We start from the raw sequence: 18,543 nt of genomic DNA on the forward strand, positions 1-18,543 counted from the left end.
TGTGTGTGTGTGTGTGTGTGTGTGTGTGTGTGTGTGTGTGTGTGTGTAGCAGTATCTCTGAGCCAAGGACCCCTCTGGGGGTCCTCAAATCACATTCCTCACTTAAGCGTTCTTTTTGAAGAAAGGAAAAATAAAAAGGAGGTTATGGATTGCTTTCCTCCCACACTCCCTGTATCTTATTACTAAATTTTGTTATTTAGCATAAGTTAGAAAGGGTATGTGTGCTTGGGGCACGGCAGTGACTGAAAGTGTCATGAATCATTTATTTGCCCACCTCTGTTGTCACCCTTTCACCTTGGAACCCGGGAGGAGTTGTGAGCAATGGCCTCGAAGCGTTTCCAGTCTTCAGGGTAATAAACCTCAGTGTCCTTCTCTCCTTCTCCTTCCTGTGCTGCCCCGTAATGGGCTGCTGCGCATCTGGCCCAGGAAAGAGGCCCAAGGAAAGCGTGCAGGCGATAAACAATGTTTCCTGTTACAAATGAATGAGACAAATGTGCACACCTGACACCTCTGCCACTGTCTGAATGTAAACTTCATTAGCCCGGATGCGTGGGGTGGTGCACGGACTGTGGGCAGCTGTTAGTTAAAGCGAGATCCCCGTACCAGACCCTTACCTGGAATACCCCCAAAGGGCTTTCAGAATGGGGTTTGGATGACTCTCCTGCCCTCACTTCACATTGGCATGCGCCCCCCATCCCCACTGCAGGTAGCCCTGGTTTGTGGGAATATCCTAGAAGGGGTCCCAATGTGGCCATATCCACCTGTACCTTGGACAAGGCAGTTGTGGAATTTCCACGCTGGGGGCTTAAGGGTGACCTGCAGCTGAAGGTGGGGGCATTGGCATATCCTGAGGACGGGTCCACAACTGCATGTTTGGTGAGGTAGTTTGAGAGGAACTGATGGTGACAATGGAGGGGCCAGAGCTGCTCCCGCTCCCACGCTCCAGCACTGCCAACCTCCTCCCCGCACCTGACTTTCTACCCTCCAGGACCCCTCCTCCCAGGCAGTGGGGGCCAATTCTCACAGCTGGTGACCCAGGCCCCTCCTGGCACCCTCAGTGGAGCCCACGCTGAGAAGACCATTGCTGAGGGCTTGTGGATGCTCTGCTGGAGGGCCCCATGTGCTCACTCAGTCCGAGCAGCTGCTGGACTCTGGCACACTCTGATGCTATAAAAATATCAGCACTGCCGCCCCAGCTCCTGGAGAAAGTCTCAGCGTGACAGCCTGCAAAGCAATCCTACTTTTGAATTTCATCTACAAATCGTGGTTTCCTCCAGACAAGCTCAAACCTGCACAGATGGCCCCTCACACCAAAAAGTAAAAATAACAAAGCTTGTAATTCTGGGCCTCCCTTTTTCTCTGGGAAGATGTGCTGCTGCACGTTTCAGGAGGCATGCAGCCTGTGTACGGCAGCAAGCCCTCCCCTCCTGGACACTCTCTCTCGCCCCTTCTGGCGCGCTGGTGGGGAGCAGTCATGGCCCCTCGGGGTGTGTTCTTGGAAGTGTTTCTGGGGTGTCCGAGCCTTTGGAGTGGGGCAGGGAGGTCCAAGGCGGGGAGTTAGAGTGAAAATTCATCCCTCAACCAACTACCCAAGACTGGCCATATTGCCATCCATGAGACAGTGTGGGGAAATGGTGGAGGGTTTGGAGTAAGGCCTCAGGTAAGGTAGTAACAGTGGGGGCAAGAGGCTGCCATGCATGCCGAAGGCAGGTGGCATGGTGGGAGACAGGAAGCTCTGGGGCTCCTGATTTACTGAAACCCCCACCTCCACACCCCAGCAGGCCACAGGAGCTTCGATGACCCATTAATTCTTTCCACCAATGTTTGCTGAGAGCATCTATGCTAGGTCCTGAGGATACAGTTATAGACAAGACAGACCCAGAGGGCACAAGCCCAGAGAACACACAGTCAAGGTAATCTGTGGGCTGGGTGGCCATAGACCCACTAGTCAGGAAGGCCAGAGCAGGAGGCCAGGAGAGAGACAGAGGAGGTAGGAGCCCCTGCCAGAGACTATGAGAGACACTTGTAGACTGGGTCCAGTGTGACCCAGCACCCCAAAGGCTCACACTTCTTTCTCATTCAGAAATGGTGGCTGCGGTCTTGGCTCCACCAGAGGGTCATATGACAGAAAGATTTCAGTGGCAAGTGAAACACAATTCAAACTGCCAGGAGAAAAAAGAAATTCTTGGATACAGGCGTCTGGACAGCCCAGGGACGTATCTACCCTCAGGCACGGCTGGATCTGGGTGTTTGCATGCTGTCCTCAAGAATCTATCTCCCTTGCTCAGCTCAGCTTTGTTCTTTGCCGACCTCATCCTCCATGTGGCATCTGCTGGTATCTCCAAGCTGATATTCCTACCAGTAAGCCCCTCCTCAATCCCTAGCCAAGGTCCTGGGGATGATTCTCATTGGTCCAGTGTGGGTCACATGTCTGTGCCTTCTCTAATCACTGGAGGAGGATGCACTGCCAGGAGGATGCAGTGCTCTGACTAGCCAGGCAGGAGCCAGCCGGGTTGGAATCAGTCCCATCTGAACTACCTGGTTTCACAGAAAGGGTGAAGGGATGCTGGTCTGGAGAAAGCAGCAAATACAGAAACAAACAACAATGAAACCCTCCCAAAAGATGGTTGACAGCAAACATGTGAGCATGCTCTGAGACAGCTGCAAAAATCCTGCTTCCAACAAGGTTCTTCTTACTGCAGGTGTGTGGCCACTGTCATTCATCCCTTCAGCATCCTTGACTCCACAGTGCTGGCGTCTGTGCCAGGCCCGGGATGCAGGGAAGGTTCTGGACACCCCGGTAGGGAAGCCTGCCCCAACACCTGGCCTCAGGGGTAGGAGCAGCCCAACACTGAAGTCTGCTTCACCCTCAAACCCTGCAATTTTCCTCTCTGGTGTCTGCTAGGTTTTCTTGTGTTTTGCTTCCATCTTCCTTTTCCTTAGACCAGCTCGTGAGATCTCCCATCTGGCCTGGAGGAAAAAAGACAGAGATCAGGAGGGTCCTCGCTAGCCAAAGCCCCAAGCCTAGGCCTCTCATGCACAAAGCCTCTATTTGTCACCCAGAAGACCACTGTGCATAGATTTGCTCTCCTTATTAGAATAAGGGTCTGAGTCCAACATCCCACTGCAGTTCAGGGAGGCTCTGTCAGAACAGGTACAGCCAAACGTGTGGCCCTTGGTCCAAGGATGGGGGTTGGGCAAAGCAAGTGGCATTATCGGAAAAAGACATGCTGAGACTGGCTAGTAGGTAAATAAGCTGGGAGGAGGCAAATAGAAGGGTTCAGCTTCTGGGCCACCACACAGCCTTGTGTCATTGTCCCCACGTGTCTCAGGGAATGCACCTGGGCAAGTCGTTGTTTGACGGTGCATTCACAGTAACTTCCTTAAAACAGATCTTTAGGGAAGAACTGGCTTCAGGGATTGATTGGGCTCAGATTCAAACAGCAGGAAAGCAAAGTTCTCAGTCTTGGCCTGAGGGCTCCCAGCAGTGTGCACGGCACTGTTGTAAAGGCTCTGGTTTAGTTATTTAGTTCTCCCACAACCCCATTTCAGAGAAGAGCAAACAGATACAGGGAGATTCAGCAACTTGCCCAAGGTCATGGGGGGAGGTGGAGGGGGGGTCAGGGGCTGGTTTCGGGGTCAACGGCTGGTTTCAGGGTCCGTGGCTGCACTGCATGAGAAGCCCGGGCCTGGTTAAGGGTTGGGGCCCAGGTATCTGCTCTCGGGGACTGCGAGGACTGCGGGCCCTGTGGCGGCCCCGGCCGCATGTGCCTCGGAAGAGCGCTCGTTAGCCCCCTGGAGCCGGGCAGCCTAGCTTCTGTGCCCGGGACACGCTCTGCTAGGAATCCTGTGCACTCTGCTCGCCCCTCCCTGGCACCCCGGCCCCAGGCGGCCGCCGACTCTGAGTGCTGCGCTTCCAGGTCACGCTGCGCCGACGGAGGAGCAGGAAGAGAGGTGAAGGAAGCTGAGGAGGAAGAGGAGGAGAGAGGACGGAGGAATGCCTGAGTGGAAGTCGGCTCCGGGTAGGAGCGCTGAGTGCTCTGCGCGCCGCTGCAGGGGATGCTGACGACCCCCGGCTCCGGGAAGAGACGGGTGGGCCGGGAGGCGGGCCAGAGGTCCCGACCAGGTCCATCCCCCGACCCCGACACCCTGGCGGAAGCTATCATGACGACGTGCTGCGCGCCGCCTCTTGAGCGTCCTCTGGAGGCGGGCACCACTACTACCTCACTGTACAAACTGGGAATCTTAGGCTTCGCTGAGTGTCCCAGGCCAGGCCCAGCCCCAAGGGGCGGGAGCAGGACGCCAGGAGCAGGAACCCGACCCCTACACAAAAGAGCCAGGCTGCCTGCGTCGGGACTCTGGCCACACGTCTTTGGAAAAGTTTCTTAGCCTCTGACGGCTCCGCTTTCCCCATCTGTGAAATAGGATGGCGCCCACCTCACCGAGTTATCAAAGGTTTATTACGTCCCTTAGGCCAGAGCCTGACACTGCCGAGCCGACTCAGTGTTGGCCATTGCTAGCAGGGTTTTAGCTAAATGCGAGAAACTGAGCATCAGTGGGGTGCACGCAGGACTGGCCCTGGCCGCTGCCTCCCAGCCCGCAGGCCGCGCGCTGCCGCAGCCGACGAGTCTCCCTCTGCGAACAGCTAGCTAACACCGCCTTCACGGATCAGGTTGCTCTCCACGTGCGGCGTGTTTACCCACGTGATTCTGACACGCCCACCGTTCCAGGGCCCCGCCCCCGCCCCGCCCCGCCTCGCCTCTCCTCGCCTCCTTGGCTCTCGGCTGAAAGCTGTCGGCTGCGGCTGCTCGGCGCTGGCTGCACGGAGCGCGACCTCGCGCCACCCCGACGCCTGCCCAGCAGACTGAGCAGGTCGTTCACTCCTTAGGCAGGCTAGGCTCGGGCACTGCGCTGGATCCGCGCCTCAACGGGGCGAGCAAGGGGTCTGGTCCAACGCAGAGGCTCTGCGGGGTGCGCCCGCGGAAGGGGCGGGGCCGGAGCGGCTGGGGGCGGGTCCATGGGCGGGGGCCCTTCAGAGTGCACCCAGCGGAAGGGGCGGGCCCGGGGCGGGATTGTGGGCGGGGCCCTTCCTGCGCAGGCGCTCCGCAAGGTCGGGCCCGGGGCGTGGCCGTCCCGGGGGCGTGGCGGGCGTTTTCGGTGCTGTGCAGCCACAGTGTGCCGGAACTGCTGCGGGCCCTTGTGTGTTCGCTGTTTGCTAGACCCTGCTACCGAGAGACAGAACGTGTTGAAGGTCGGTCATTCGCGGAAGGGCACATTCAGTGCCGCATTCCTCTACAATTTCAGCAGAGCCGCTCCCTCTTCCCTGGTTTTGTCCCCTTGACTTTCTCAGCCGCCCTTCCTGCTGTCTCTTCGGCGTCCTCTGCCCCTCTAGTGTTGATGTTGCACAGGGCTCTGGCGTCAGAACCCTTGGCTCCTAGGCTGATCCTGGGAGATCTGGTCCACTCTCTGGTATTAACTCCCATCTCTGTGCGCATAATCCTGATAGTTCTACCAGTAGCTAACACATATGTGCTAGGGCACTTTTCTACGCACTTTGTGAACATTCACTGATACCACTTGGACACATTACACCTAAATCTTTGTCTCCCAGTCCAGACTACTGCCCTCAGCTCCATATCTTTCCATCCAGATGCCCGCTGGACCCCTCACTAGATGTTCCACAGGCCCCTCTGAGCAAGCACATCTGAAGTGGAACCCACCTTGCCCCAAATCTGTTTCTCCCCAGATCTCCCCCTCGGTGAATAACATCACCATTACCTCAGCCACCAAACAGGGCTTGAGTTCGGTTTTTCCTTTTTTCTTTTACTTAGATTTCACCTATAAGGGATCTCATACAGTATTTGTCATTCTCTGTCTGACATCTCACTTAGCCTAATGTCCTTAAGGTCCATCCATTCTGTCAAATATTATTGTGAAATCATCCTCAACGTAGAAAACTAGAGAATGAACAGGCTAATTAACCTAATAAAAGAATTGAACAAAGGCAACTTTATAAGATCAGAATATAAAGTCAATAATGGGAACCTTGACAATAATAATACGTTTCTTGAAAAAGTAATCAAAATAAGACAACTTGCATGATACTGAAGTATAGGAATTCACCTAACAAAAAATGTGCAAGAGCTTTAGGGGGCTAACTCTAAAATTCAAATATATCGATTTTTTAAAGGGACTTGAATACACAGATAAATAATGGGATAACATCTTAACCTTGAAAGAATGTAAACCCCCCACCAAGTGATCTATATATTCAATACAATTCCAGTAAAAATTCCAACCTGATTGTATTGGAACTTGGGAAACTGATTCTACAATGTATATGGAAGAATTAAGGTCCATGATATGCTAAAACAATTTTGAAAAAGAAGAACAAAGGGAAGGTCTTGCTCTATAGGCATTAAAACAGATTACAAGACCATAGTAATTAAAATATTGGGATATTGGTACAGAAACAAATAAATGAATCGAATAGTTTGGAAAGCCCAGAATAAATTCATTTATAAAAGTTGGTATGTGATAGAGAAAAAATTACAAATGAGTAGAGAAAGTCTAGATTATTTAGTAAGTGGCTCTGGGAATATTGATTTTTCTATAATGGAGAAAAAAATAAAATTGGATCCCTACCTCAGACCTTATACATAAACTCTAAATCGATTAAATAATTATTAAAGGTGAGAATATAATGCTAATAAACTAGAACATAGGATAAAATCTCTGTGATAAGAAAGGATTTATCATTACCTCAGAAGCTTAATCCATGAGGAGGAAAATGATGGATTTGATGACACCAAATGGAAACAACATGGAACATGTTGCTCTACTATAGATAAAATCAACATACAGGTGACAAGCTAGGAGAAGGTATTCTTCATGCCTTAAACCAACATATCTATATTCTAGGCTATAACTAGAATAATTAAGGAACTCCTGAAAATCAGTCCAAAAAAATAAAAATAAAGGAAACCTAATTTTTAAAAACTGGGCAAAAGATATGTATAGGCTGTTCCCAGGAGAAATCAGAATGACTAAGGTATACAAAAGAGGAGAGTTATCCTCACTGGTGATCAGAGAAATGCAAAGTAAAGGAATGAGGTGCCACATTACCCCAGTCAACTGACACGACTCAGCGGGTCAGATGGTATGAAGTGCTGCTATGGAGGGATGGGAGAGCGTGTGACAGGTGCAGTGAAATTAAATATGCATGTACATTTGCAGAGCTCAGACTACGGTGACGGAAGTGAGGCCCTCACTGTCAGGGCAGACCTCCACTCGCGTGGAGGTCCATATGCGCTCTGGGCGCCTCACTGCCTCCCTCTGGTCCTGGCCTTGTACCTGGGGACTCAACAGTTCCGCTCTTGCATATGTACCTAGAGAAACTTCCTCAGAGGCCCACAGGCAAAGGCATTCCAGTTCGTTTATGACAGCAGCTATGTACGTATCTCCCACAAGGGAACTGGACAAGTAATATTTGGTATGTGAAGATAATGACAGGGTCTTTCGTGGTGAACAAGGATTGCCCAGCTCTTGGCCTCTGGGGAGGAGGGTGGAAACCTGGTGAATAAAACTGAGAGCAAGGCAAAAGGACTTCCATCCACATTTTGTCTGGGAGGGTTTCTGAGCCTTTGTCACTGATCCTCCTGCGCCCTCCGCCAAGAGGTGCATTTGGACTTGGCAGGGAAGAGAGAAAGTTGGAAGGTGCCCTGAGGTTACCTGTGAAGGATTAGGCATATTTTCACTGTCACATAAAGAAACAGAGGCCAGAAGTTTCAAGATCTGGCTCCCGTGTCAAGGCAGAAAGGATTTAGAGAGTAAAGCTTGGACTCCGGAGTTTACACACATAGGGTCTAATCCCTTTTTAACTTCCTATAGATGTGAATTTGGGCAGGAAACCCAGAACAGTGAACTTCAGTTTTCTTTTCAGTGAGATGGGAGTAAAAATAAGGCTTAACACAGAGAGTTAACATGAGGAGTCAAAGGAGAGAAGATATCTGAAACCAGTTCTCTCCTTCCCTGTCTGTTTCTCAAACAGCATGGACAAGTAAGGATTCTTTAGGAATTTTTGCACACTTTTCTAATCTTCAGATAGCAGTCTGGAGGTCTTTCAGGAGAAGCTCGGGGCCAGGGAATGCAGCTCAGTGGGTGGCAAATGGAATCATCCGTCAGATTCAGATATTTCCATCCCAACCTTTCCAGACTTCAGGCTGTAGGTTAGAACCAACACTGTTTTGGATATTGCTCAGCTCTGGAAGCTTCGGAACAGCCCCCTGTGGGAGGTGGTCTCCTTACCCCAGTCCACAACTCTGACAACTCTCATTTCAAAGAGAGAGAACTGCATTTTCTTCATTCAATGTTAAATTATTTTGTATTTAAATGAGAAATAGAGCCACATTGAAAAATAATAATATCAGTGAAAACTGTAATAATCAGCACCACCCTATCCCAACTGTTGTTAGCATCTGTGGTGTAGGTCTGCTGTTCCTCCATTTAGCCTCCTTTCCTCCTGGTAACAGTTTCCTATCTTCCACTGGGGAACCAATCCTCCTGTTCTCAGATTGTGGGATTTGAGTTGGGTTCAGTCCAGATCAGCTCTGCAGGATCCATTACAAAATGAAAATGCAAGGCCACTTGGTCAAAAATTATTAAGAATTTCAAGATGCTACAGCAGAGCGTTAAACCAAGGTAAGGACCCTATGAGGCTGCACCCTTGAAACCAGCCCTGGGTGGGTGCATGACTCAGGTTTTGCCAATGAAATTCAAAACTTTTGCCAGAAAGAGGCTCTCACTTTTTGCTTAGATTACTAGATCAGTAAAAAGATAAGCCTGGAGTTGTTGACTGCCATCCTTGTCTCACCACGGGGAGAGCCCTTGCTGGGAAAACATAGTCCAGGAAGAGATGGACTTCCGGTAATATAATGTGAGATGTTGAGCTACAGCTCTCAGAAGCACAAGTCATTTCATTCTGTCTTAGGCTTCAACTCGTTTGAGGTACATCTAAGAATTAAGATTCCTGGAGCATTTCACTCTGTCTTTATGTATATTCACTAAGTTGTAATCATAAAGCACATGTAATGTTATATGCTTTTCAAAAGTTACATTATACCATGAACTTTCCTGGTGTTATTACAGTATTCATAGGCTGTATTGTTTATAGGTTGGTGCTTTTAAAAATACTTTTGTGATACACATCACAACGCATGTAGTTTGGGGAGAACATTTTTTGATGTGATATGATATGCCTTTTCATTTCGACCCTACATAATTATGAAGTTTCACTAGGATTTGGAATTTTTGCAACAGCCCAGGTGGGAGGGGGTGCTGCAGGATAGGGACAGCCAGCCATTTACAGCCTTGGACACAAACTCCCTGTGGGGCTTGGTCTGAGAGGGTGGTGGTGTGTGAGTACAGCCCTTGAGCTTCGAGTGAAGGGGCAGACAGCCCCTGGAAATGTTTAGTGTCACAGCAGGAAGCTTTCATCTAGTCCAACCTCCTCGTGTCACAAATAGAGAAATTGAGGCCCAGAGAAGGGAAGTCAGCAAGTTAGTGCAGAATGGGGCCTGGAACCCTGTCTTCACCATTTGGGTGCTCATTTAGGCAGCCTTCGGCAAGCACCTGTGAACCTTCTTGCCACCAGACAAATGACAATCCTGATTCTTGATGGGATTGCAGACTCCCAGAGACTCTGGATAGTACCTAAGCCCAGAAGCCTTTAAAAGTTCTTTGAGCTCAGCTTGTAGCTCAACTCCACATCCCCCTCAAGTTTCAGCCCATCTGTCTGCGCCCTTCATAGTCAGTCCTAAAGAAAAGCCATAGGTACAAGGACCTCCCTTCCTTATGCACAGCTGTGCTTTTAGTTTGCTTTAACTGTTGCATGGAGCTCCATGCTATATATGTGCAGAAAGTTGATTTGATTTAACCAAGAATGGGCCCTTAGGCTGTTTTCTTTTCTCTCTTCATTTTCAACTCTATTTATTTTAAAAAATAGAGTAACATATGTATGTTTTTTGTTTGTTTGTCTGTTTTTGCCCGCACCACGCCGCATGCAGGATCTTAGTTCCCTGACGAGGGATGATCGAACCCATGCCCTCTGCGGTGGAAGCACGGATTCTTTTTTTTTTTTTTTTTTTTAATGTGGACCATTTTTAAACTCTCCATTGAATTTGTTAAAATATTGCTTCTGTTTTATGTTTTGGTTTTCTGGCCCTGAGGTATGTGGGATCTTAGCTCCCTGGCCAGGGATCAAACCTGCACCCCTTGCATTGGAAGGCGAAGTCTTAACCACTGGACTGCCAGGGAAGTCCCAGAAGCACGGATTCTTAACCACTGCGCCACCAGGGAAGTCCCCGACATATGTATGTTTTAAAATCAAATTTATTGAGGTATAATTTATAACAAGATGCACCCATTTTGAGTAAGTTTTTTAAAAGGGTTACATCAGTGTAACCACTACCACAATCAAGGTACAGAATGTTTCCATCACCACAAAAATTTTCTTCTTGCTCCTTTGCAGTCAGAGTCTCCAACTCCAGGCAATCACTGATTCATTTTGTGCCCTTGTAAGTCAGCTTTGTCTTTTTTAGTTTTATGTAAATCACCTGCACTACGTACTTTGTGTCTGGCTTCTTTCACTCAGCAAAAAATCTGTGAGATTCATCTGTGCTGTTGCATGTAGCAGTAGTTCTTTCCTTTGTCTCGCTGAACGTTATGCCATTGTATGGTTATATTACAATTTGTTTATCTGCTCACCCACTGATGGACGTTTGGTTGTATTCAGTTTGGGGCTATTGTGAATAAAACTGCTATGGGCATTCACGTAGAAGTTTGTGTTTTCATTTCTCTTGGAAATTTCTGGAATGGGACTGCTGGATTGTATTGTAAGTATATATTTAATCTCATGTTTAATTGACACTGTTTTCCAAAGTAGTTGTACCATTTTGCACTCCCACCAGCAGTATATGAGAGTTCCAGCTCCTTCATATCCTCACCAACACTTGGTATTGGCAGTCTTTTTAATTTTAGCCATTCTAGTGAGTGTGTAGTAGTTTGCTATTATGGATTTCATTTGCATTTCCTTTGTAAGCAGAACACCTTTTCATGTGCTTTGTGGCCATGGCCATTTTTATACTTTCTTTTGTGAACTGGCTGTTTAAATCTTTCCCTAGTTATAATTAATTGAAGTATAATTGACTTATAATATTATATTAATTTCAGGTGTACTGCATTGTGATTCAATATTTTAGTACATTACAAAATGATTGCCATGATAAATTTAGTTACTATCCTCATACAAAATTATTACAATATTATTGACTGTATTTCCTATGCTGCACATTACATCCCCACCCCTAGTTTTAAATTGGGTGATTTGTCCTCTTATTATTGAGTTGTAAAAGTTCTTATGTATTTGGGACAAAGTCCTACATCAGATATATGTATTGACAATATTTTCTGTCAGTCTGTGCCTTGCTTTTTCATTTTCTTAAAAATAAGTTTCAAAGGGTAGGTTTTAATTTTCATGAAGTGTAAGTTTACCATTTTTTTCTTTAATGGTTCATGCTTTTTTGAGACATTAAAAATATTTTTGCCTACCCCAAAGTCACAAATATTTTATTCTATATCTTCTTCTAGTGGTTTTATAGTTTTTATCTTCAGGTCTATGAACTACTTTGATTTAATTTTGTGTGATATAAAGTAAGAATCAAGGTTTGGGTTTTGTGTTCAGTTCAAAAATTTTTTCAATATCTCTTGTGATTTCTTCTTGATCTGTTAGAAATATTTTATTTATTCAGAAGTATTTTATTTAATTTCCAAATATTTGGACATTTTTAAGATATGTTTCTGTTACTGATTTCTAATTTAATTTTGTGTGGTCAGTGAATATACTCTTGCTTTCAATCCTTTTAAACTTGTTGAGAGCTGCTTTATGGCTCATCACATTGTCTATCTTATTGAACATTCTATGTGCAATTAAAAGGAATGTGTATTCTGCTGTTGTGTGCATTTTTCTATAAACGTCAATTAGTTCAAGTTATTTGATGGTATTATTCGAGTCTTCTATATTCTTATTTTCAACTTATTCTATTAACCACTGAGAGAGGAGTATTGAAGTCTACAACTGTAAGTGGATTTTTCTATTTCTCCTGAAAGTTTTTTCAGTTTTGTTTTTATGTACTTTGTAGCTCTCTTATTAGATGCATATATATTTATAATTTTTATATGATAAAATGATCCTTTTATCATGATTAACTGTGTGTGATGATTAGCCCTGACAATATTCCTTACCCTGAATTTTACTTTGTCTGATATTAATGTACCCATCCCAGCTTTCTTGTGATAAGTGTTGTGTGGCATGTCCTTTTCTATCCTTATATTTTAACAAACAAATGATTAAAGTTTTTTTTTTTTCCTGGACATTTATTTGGATTTTACTTTTTCATCCAGTCTGATAAACTCTTTTAATTTAGAGAGTTTAGACCATTTACATTTAGTGTAATTATTGATGAATTTGAGCTGGAATTTACCATATTGCTGTCTGGTTTTGTTTGTCCTACCTATTTTTGGGTCCTCTTTTCCTTCTTCTTGGCTTAAGTGAGGATTTAAAATATATTTTTATTTAATGTCCATTATTTTCAGTCATTGTTTAAGAGTTTACAATTTTACATTATCATGGTAATCTATGTTCAAAGAATATTTTATTACTTCACAAGTAACCTAAGAACTTTACAATAGTATACTCTCCCTTCCCTACATCCTTTTGAAATTTTTCTGTTTTATTTCTACATATGTTATAAACCCTGCAATATATTGCTAACATTTTAGGCTTAATCAGTGAAATTGTCTTTTTTTAAATGTTTAAGTGAAAAACAAAGCCTCTTATATTTATCCACACGTTTACCATTTCTGCCTTATTCTCTTTCCACCTGGTATTATTTTCCTTCTTCTGAAAAACTTCTTTTAATAATTCTTGCAGTGCAGGTCTGATGGTAATAAATCCCCTCAGCTTTTTTTTGTCTCAAAAAAATCTTTATTTCATCTTTATCTTTGAAGGATCATTTTGCTAGGTGTAGAATTCTAGGTTGCAGTGTTTCCCCCCAACCATTTTAGATATGTCATTTCATTGTCTTCTAAAATATGTTGTTTCTAGCGAGAAGTCAATTTTCACTCCTATTTTTGTTCCTCTGTACACACAGTGTCTTTTTTTTTTTCTGGCTGCTTTAAAGGTTTTCTATTTATTTACTCTGGCTCGTCATAAGTAAAATTTCTCCTAGCCCTATGGGAGCTCTGAAAAATTGTTCAGCTTCCAGCTTCCAGCAACCTAGTCATTCTTTACCTGGAATAGGTTTCACACTATTCAACCATAGCTTAGTATTCAACCACAGACTTAAGGGGACACTAATCAGATTTCTGAAGCTCTTTCTCTGTGCAGGTCCTACTCTCTGCTTCTCTGTCTTGCAAATTCCAGCTGCTTCAGTCTTCTTGAACTCTAATGCTTTTCTTCTCAGTGGACTGTCATGCTCTCTAAACTAAGTTTAAATCTGAAATGACTGAACAAAGCACCAAGTGTCTGAGAAAACCTGGAACTGACTAGATTAACTTTTCTGCCTTCAAGTAAAATGGAGGTTCAATTCTCATTTATAGAATATTAGAGAAAATTGCATTTTCCCATTTACATCTTGTGGTCTGAAAATATATTTTCTCCTACATATATGAAGGGAAAGACTTGAAGATGGTAAACATGGGTTGGGGGGGAGACTGGGTGGAAAGTAATTATTATCTTCTTAATATTCAGTTTCATTCATTAGTACAATAGTGGGGGAGGGGAGACCTGGAAGATTTCAAAGGCTATTCATGTTTCAATACTCGTGCTATTTATGAACTTCTTAGACCATAAACTGTCCTCGAGAGAGTCTCTTTCTGTGGAAAAGTGATGTGTATCAGGGAGTGGAAGGTCTCACTCTGGTTCCTGAGGCCTCATTTCTCTCAGGTCACAGGTCCCATTGACTCACTGCTGCTTCCAGCAGGGGAGATTTGGAACTGCAGGAAGAGCCTGAGGTGTTTGAAAGGTGGGGCAGCTTGGCATTTCCTAGAGCTCTTTCTAGATTGGATCAAGTCTGTGGCTTTGTCAAGAGAGGATAGATCCTTGTGTAGCTAAACCTGACCTGCTCACCAACCCTATCTTATTTCTTTCCTTTAAAACTTTTATTAATTTATTTAGAGAATTTTAATTTCTGCCTTTGCTAGGAGAGGTGAGCTGTCCTTTGGACAGAGTCTACGTCTGCCCTAGATTCTCCTATTGCTAGGTTTTTGCCCTAGACCAGGTTGGCAGTGAACTCCAAGCTCCCAGCCTAGCAAGTCTGTTGGGAAAAGAGAGCCTCTTTCCCAGTAATTCCAGCAAAAATCTCAGGATTGAGCCTCATTGGTCTCTCTTGGGTTACATGACCACCCCTGAACCAGTCACTGAGGCTGGGAGATGCAGGGCTCTGACTGGCCACCCTTGGCCGCTGGCAATCCCTATAGTCAGGGTTGAGGTTAATTCCAACCTAACCATTTGGACTGGGAGACAGACAGGGGGCTGCCTCAGGAAAAATGGTGAGGCTGTTCCCAAGAGAAGGGAGACAGGATGCTGGATAGGATATAATCAACAGATTTCTGCAGTAAGATTTTCTCAACATTCCAGATCCAAGACTCTTCAAAGCAGGGCTGCCTGTGCTGCTTGCCCTCTACACATATTTCTCATTTTATTCTCACACCAACCCTGTGAGAGCAGTGTTGCTTGAGATAAGGAAACAGGTTCAGGGAGCTTAAGTACCTGGGGCAGAAGTGGGGCCGGCCCTGTGTTTGAACTTCCTGCCTGTGGAAGGCAGGACCTCAGGCTGCCTGTGTCACCTGGCCCCCTTTATTGTCTTAGACCTGCCTCCCCTCTGCCTGCAGTCCTGACACCAAGGAAGCTGTTCCTGTTTCAGAAAAGACAGGAAAAATTGGCAATGGCCACGAGCTGAGAAGACATGATAAAATATTTCTTGTTTTCTCAAGTTTACATAGACCAAATTTTCACTGTTGCTATGGGGCAGAGAGATGAAAATAAATCTGTGTAATTTATTTTTTCTATGCGTCAAGTATATTTCCGCTTGCTTAGCACATGTACACACACACACAGACGCACGCACACACATACAGACGCACACACACATGCCACACATATAGACTTTAATAAAATACTTAAACCCCTTTAATGCTCTCTGTGGAAGGAATAAATATGTACTGTACTTTCAACTTCTGTTCTTTGAAATACCATATGGTCTGCACTGTGAGCTTAAAATACTCTGGTGAGCGGATGCTTTCATGCAGCAGATAGCCAGGTGGAGCTTTCCCCGCCAATCTCACAAGGTTAATTAATCCTTTAAAATACAGTGAGGAGGGGTCCCTGCGTCAGGAACAGGCGCTGTCAGAGGGAGGTGGCCCACTGGCCTGCACAGGGCTGAGAAGAGAGTACAAAGGCAGCGGGCAAGGTGGGCTGGGCTGCTGCCCGATGGTGCCTTTGATGAGCAAGCTCAGTCACTCAGATCCTCACAGTTTGTGTCCTGCATAATCAGGGATAACAGGCTGATGGTCTGCATGAATAACTAAGTTTGTCATTGTGGTTAATTTTCCCTCAGAAAGAGCCCCCCCATCTCTCTGGCCCACTGCATATTTATAAAGGGCAGGGATACAAGACAGAGGAGGCTGGATGGCCTGGCGCCCCAGGGACGGGGGAGGGGTGGCTGCACCCAGAACCCTGGGAGGCAGACTCATGCCAGGGCTGGCGCTGCAGGAAAGTGCAGAGCTCTGTGGAGCGGGGAGGAGAGGAGCTGCTGGGGGTCGGTGGAAGCCTGGTTTGCCAGGCCCGATTTGGGCTGTCTTCTTCCCTGCTCTGAGCCTCAGTTTTCCATCCATACAAGGAGCGTGTGGGCCACTTGACGCAGGCATCAGGGACTGTCATTTCCAAATGAGCTTACAAGTAGAGTCAGAGGATGGCGGGCGAGACGCTGACATCCGTCCAACACCCGTAGTGCTCTGCGAGCAAATATTTTTTAGATACATTCTTCAGTTATCGTTGCATTGCATGTATTTTGGTGTTAAAAAGTATTAGATTGTTCACTGTAAATATTTTAAATAGGCTATGGCTCTTGAAACCTCATTGTGGCATTTCTTTCTTTTTTTTAATTTGTTTATTTTTTTAATTTAATTTTTTAATTTTATATTGGGGTATAGCTGATTTACAATGCTGTGCTAGTTTCAGGTGTACAGCAAAGTGGTTCAGCTATACATTTACATATATCTCTTCTTTTTCAGATTCTTTTCCCATGACATTTCTTTCTGACTCTTCAAAGAATGTCCTTGGCAGCCTCTGAGTGGTCTGGCTTCCACTCTTTCCATACCTTTCAAAGGAGCCCAGGTAGAGGCTAGAAGGGGTGAGGAGGGGCTCAAGGACCCTCTGTGCTTCCCTGGCAGCCCTCTTAGGCCAGTACGTGGCAGTTCTGAGCCTTCCTCCTGGCCAGTCTGGGGTCCCTAAGATTTTCAGTCCACATAGCAGAGGGATCCAAGGATGTACAGGGAAGCTAAATGGGGCAGTTGACTGGCCATCTAGCTGCCCCTGCCTGGGACTGACCTCCCCCACCCCCATCCCTGCGTCCATGCTCAAGGCAAGTGGACTTCCTGGAGGAGTTGACATCTTAGGTAAAATCTTAAAGGCAGTAAAGGATTCAAGGCAGAGGGAATAGAATATGCCAAGATCCAGAGAACACAGACCCTGGTGCTTCCAGGAACTGACAGAAGACTGGTGTGGCTGGAACATAGAATATTGGGATGGCGTCTGGGGAGTCAAGATGATGCTTGACACTGGTAGGGGTAGCAGTGTCAGGGCAGTCAGAGTGAAGAGTCTGGACTTTATCTTGAGGGCAGTGGGGAATTCCCCAGCCCACTCAAACCATCAGATTTGTCCTTTGGAAAGATCACCGAGGCTGCAGCTGCCTGAGACCTCGTTATACCGCCCCTCTCCTCACCCAGGGCACTGACACATCTGAGCCTCCTACCCTGCCTGGGTGGGGAAGAGCTGCACACCTCCAATCCCAAGGATAACTAGGAGCTGGCCTGCCTTGCTGTCCCTGCAAGATGGGCCAGAAAACGCTGTCTTCAGGATGCCCTCCCGCCCTAGCTGATGGGGGTGAGTGCATCAGAGGGTCCTTGAGCACTAAACAAAGGGGAGCTGAAGGTCACCACATTTCATGCTGCGCCATTTGAAGGAAGCACTTCTCCCCTTTTGAGGCGTCAAGGAGCTCCTAACCCCTGGGATAACAGGTCAAGGGGAGGGGACATGGCCTGAAACCAAGGAAGTAATCTCTAATAGTGGAATTTGGGGCATCGGAACTATTTTTGGACAGAGGAGGTGTCAGACGTGTGTAGGTGTGTGTGAGCCCCGGAAATGGGCTCCTGCCTATTCCACCTCCCTAAAAGTTGGCCTTGAGACCCAACAGAAGAAAGACCCCGGCCTAAGTGAGCATGACATTCTGAAACAGCAAAGCCCACTACAGCCTCAATCACTAATTAATTAATGATGCTCCCCAAGTGTCTCTTGGAGGCCTTTCTCATGCAGGAGAGGGGAGGCCAAGGCTGCAGAGGTTCCATTCAGAGGGCTGTTGAATGGCTAATGGCTATTGAGATATAATGTCCACTAAGTCACATCTGATTCCCTATTTAATGTTGAAATATTTAATTAATTAAATGTGGCAAGTATTTAAATACCATGACACTCTACTCTGCATAACTCAAAGGCAGCCAGCCTCCTCTCCAGATTCGCCACCCGCTCCTAATCGAGCTGTCATCCCCCTGCCTGGGAGGAAGGACACCCACTCCAGGACCCAGTTCTGAGACTCAGGTCACCTGTGCCCTGAACATTATTGTTTGATTAGACCTCAGGCTGGTTGTGTTGTAAACAGTCTCCCCACCTCCACCCAAGGAATTCCGTTCCTCTCCTCTCCCCTGTTCTCCCCTCCTCCCCAAGCACACGTGATTAAGACTGGCTCCTGGACTCCCCACTGTGATAACAGATTCTGACCTTGGCCACACGATGGATGAATGACCCAGGCTGACCCAATCAGAATCCTTCCCCAGGATTTTTCTAACTGGAGTTAGAGGAAAAAAATTTTTTTCTCTCTGGCTATAGTGCTCTGAGGAAGTAAGCTGTGGACTGCCTAAGGCCATGTTCCCTGACATCCAGAGAAAGAATAATCTGACATGCAAAGAGAAAAGAGAAAGCCTAAGACAGTCTCGACAGTGTCCTGTTCTCTAGAGCCAGCTGTCCTGAAGACTGAACCACCCTTGTTCTTTCTATGGCAGGATAGGTGGGTCAGTAAGTGACCCGCTTGTTTAAGCCAATTGAAATCAGTTTTGTCTCTTCTGCTGTAATCAGAACAGGCTTGACCAATACCAACCACCCCCTACCCCATTACCAACATATCACTTATGTGCAGATAAAATGACTTTACT

At 46.3% G+C, this 18,543-nt stretch overlaps 1 long non-coding RNA gene across 1 annotated transcript in view; it reads right to left on the reverse strand.

The window, feature by feature from the left end:
* The window catches only part of LOC113605752 (uncharacterized), a 5,516-nt gene extending 884 nt beyond the window's left edge, over positions 1–4,632 (reverse strand). Inside the window, exons 1-2 of the long non-coding RNA XR_003427324.1 lie at positions 768–4,632; positions 275–469 (exon numbers count right to left, since the gene is read on the reverse strand). This is a non-coding gene — a long non-coding RNA (uncharacterized LOC113605752). The remainder of the gene's footprint in view (positions 1–274; positions 470–767) is intronic.
* Between the last annotated feature and the right edge of the window lie 13,911 nt (positions 4,633–18,543).

This window comes from Aethalodelphis obliquidens, unplaced genomic scaffold (genome assembly GCF_003676395.1).
Source record: "Aethalodelphis obliquidens isolate GAN/ISIS:26980383/991018 unplaced genomic scaffold, ASM367639v1 scaffold43, whole genome shotgun sequence".
NCBI classification, from domain to species: domain Eukaryota; kingdom Metazoa; phylum Chordata; class Mammalia; order Artiodactyla; family Delphinidae; genus Aethalodelphis; species Aethalodelphis obliquidens.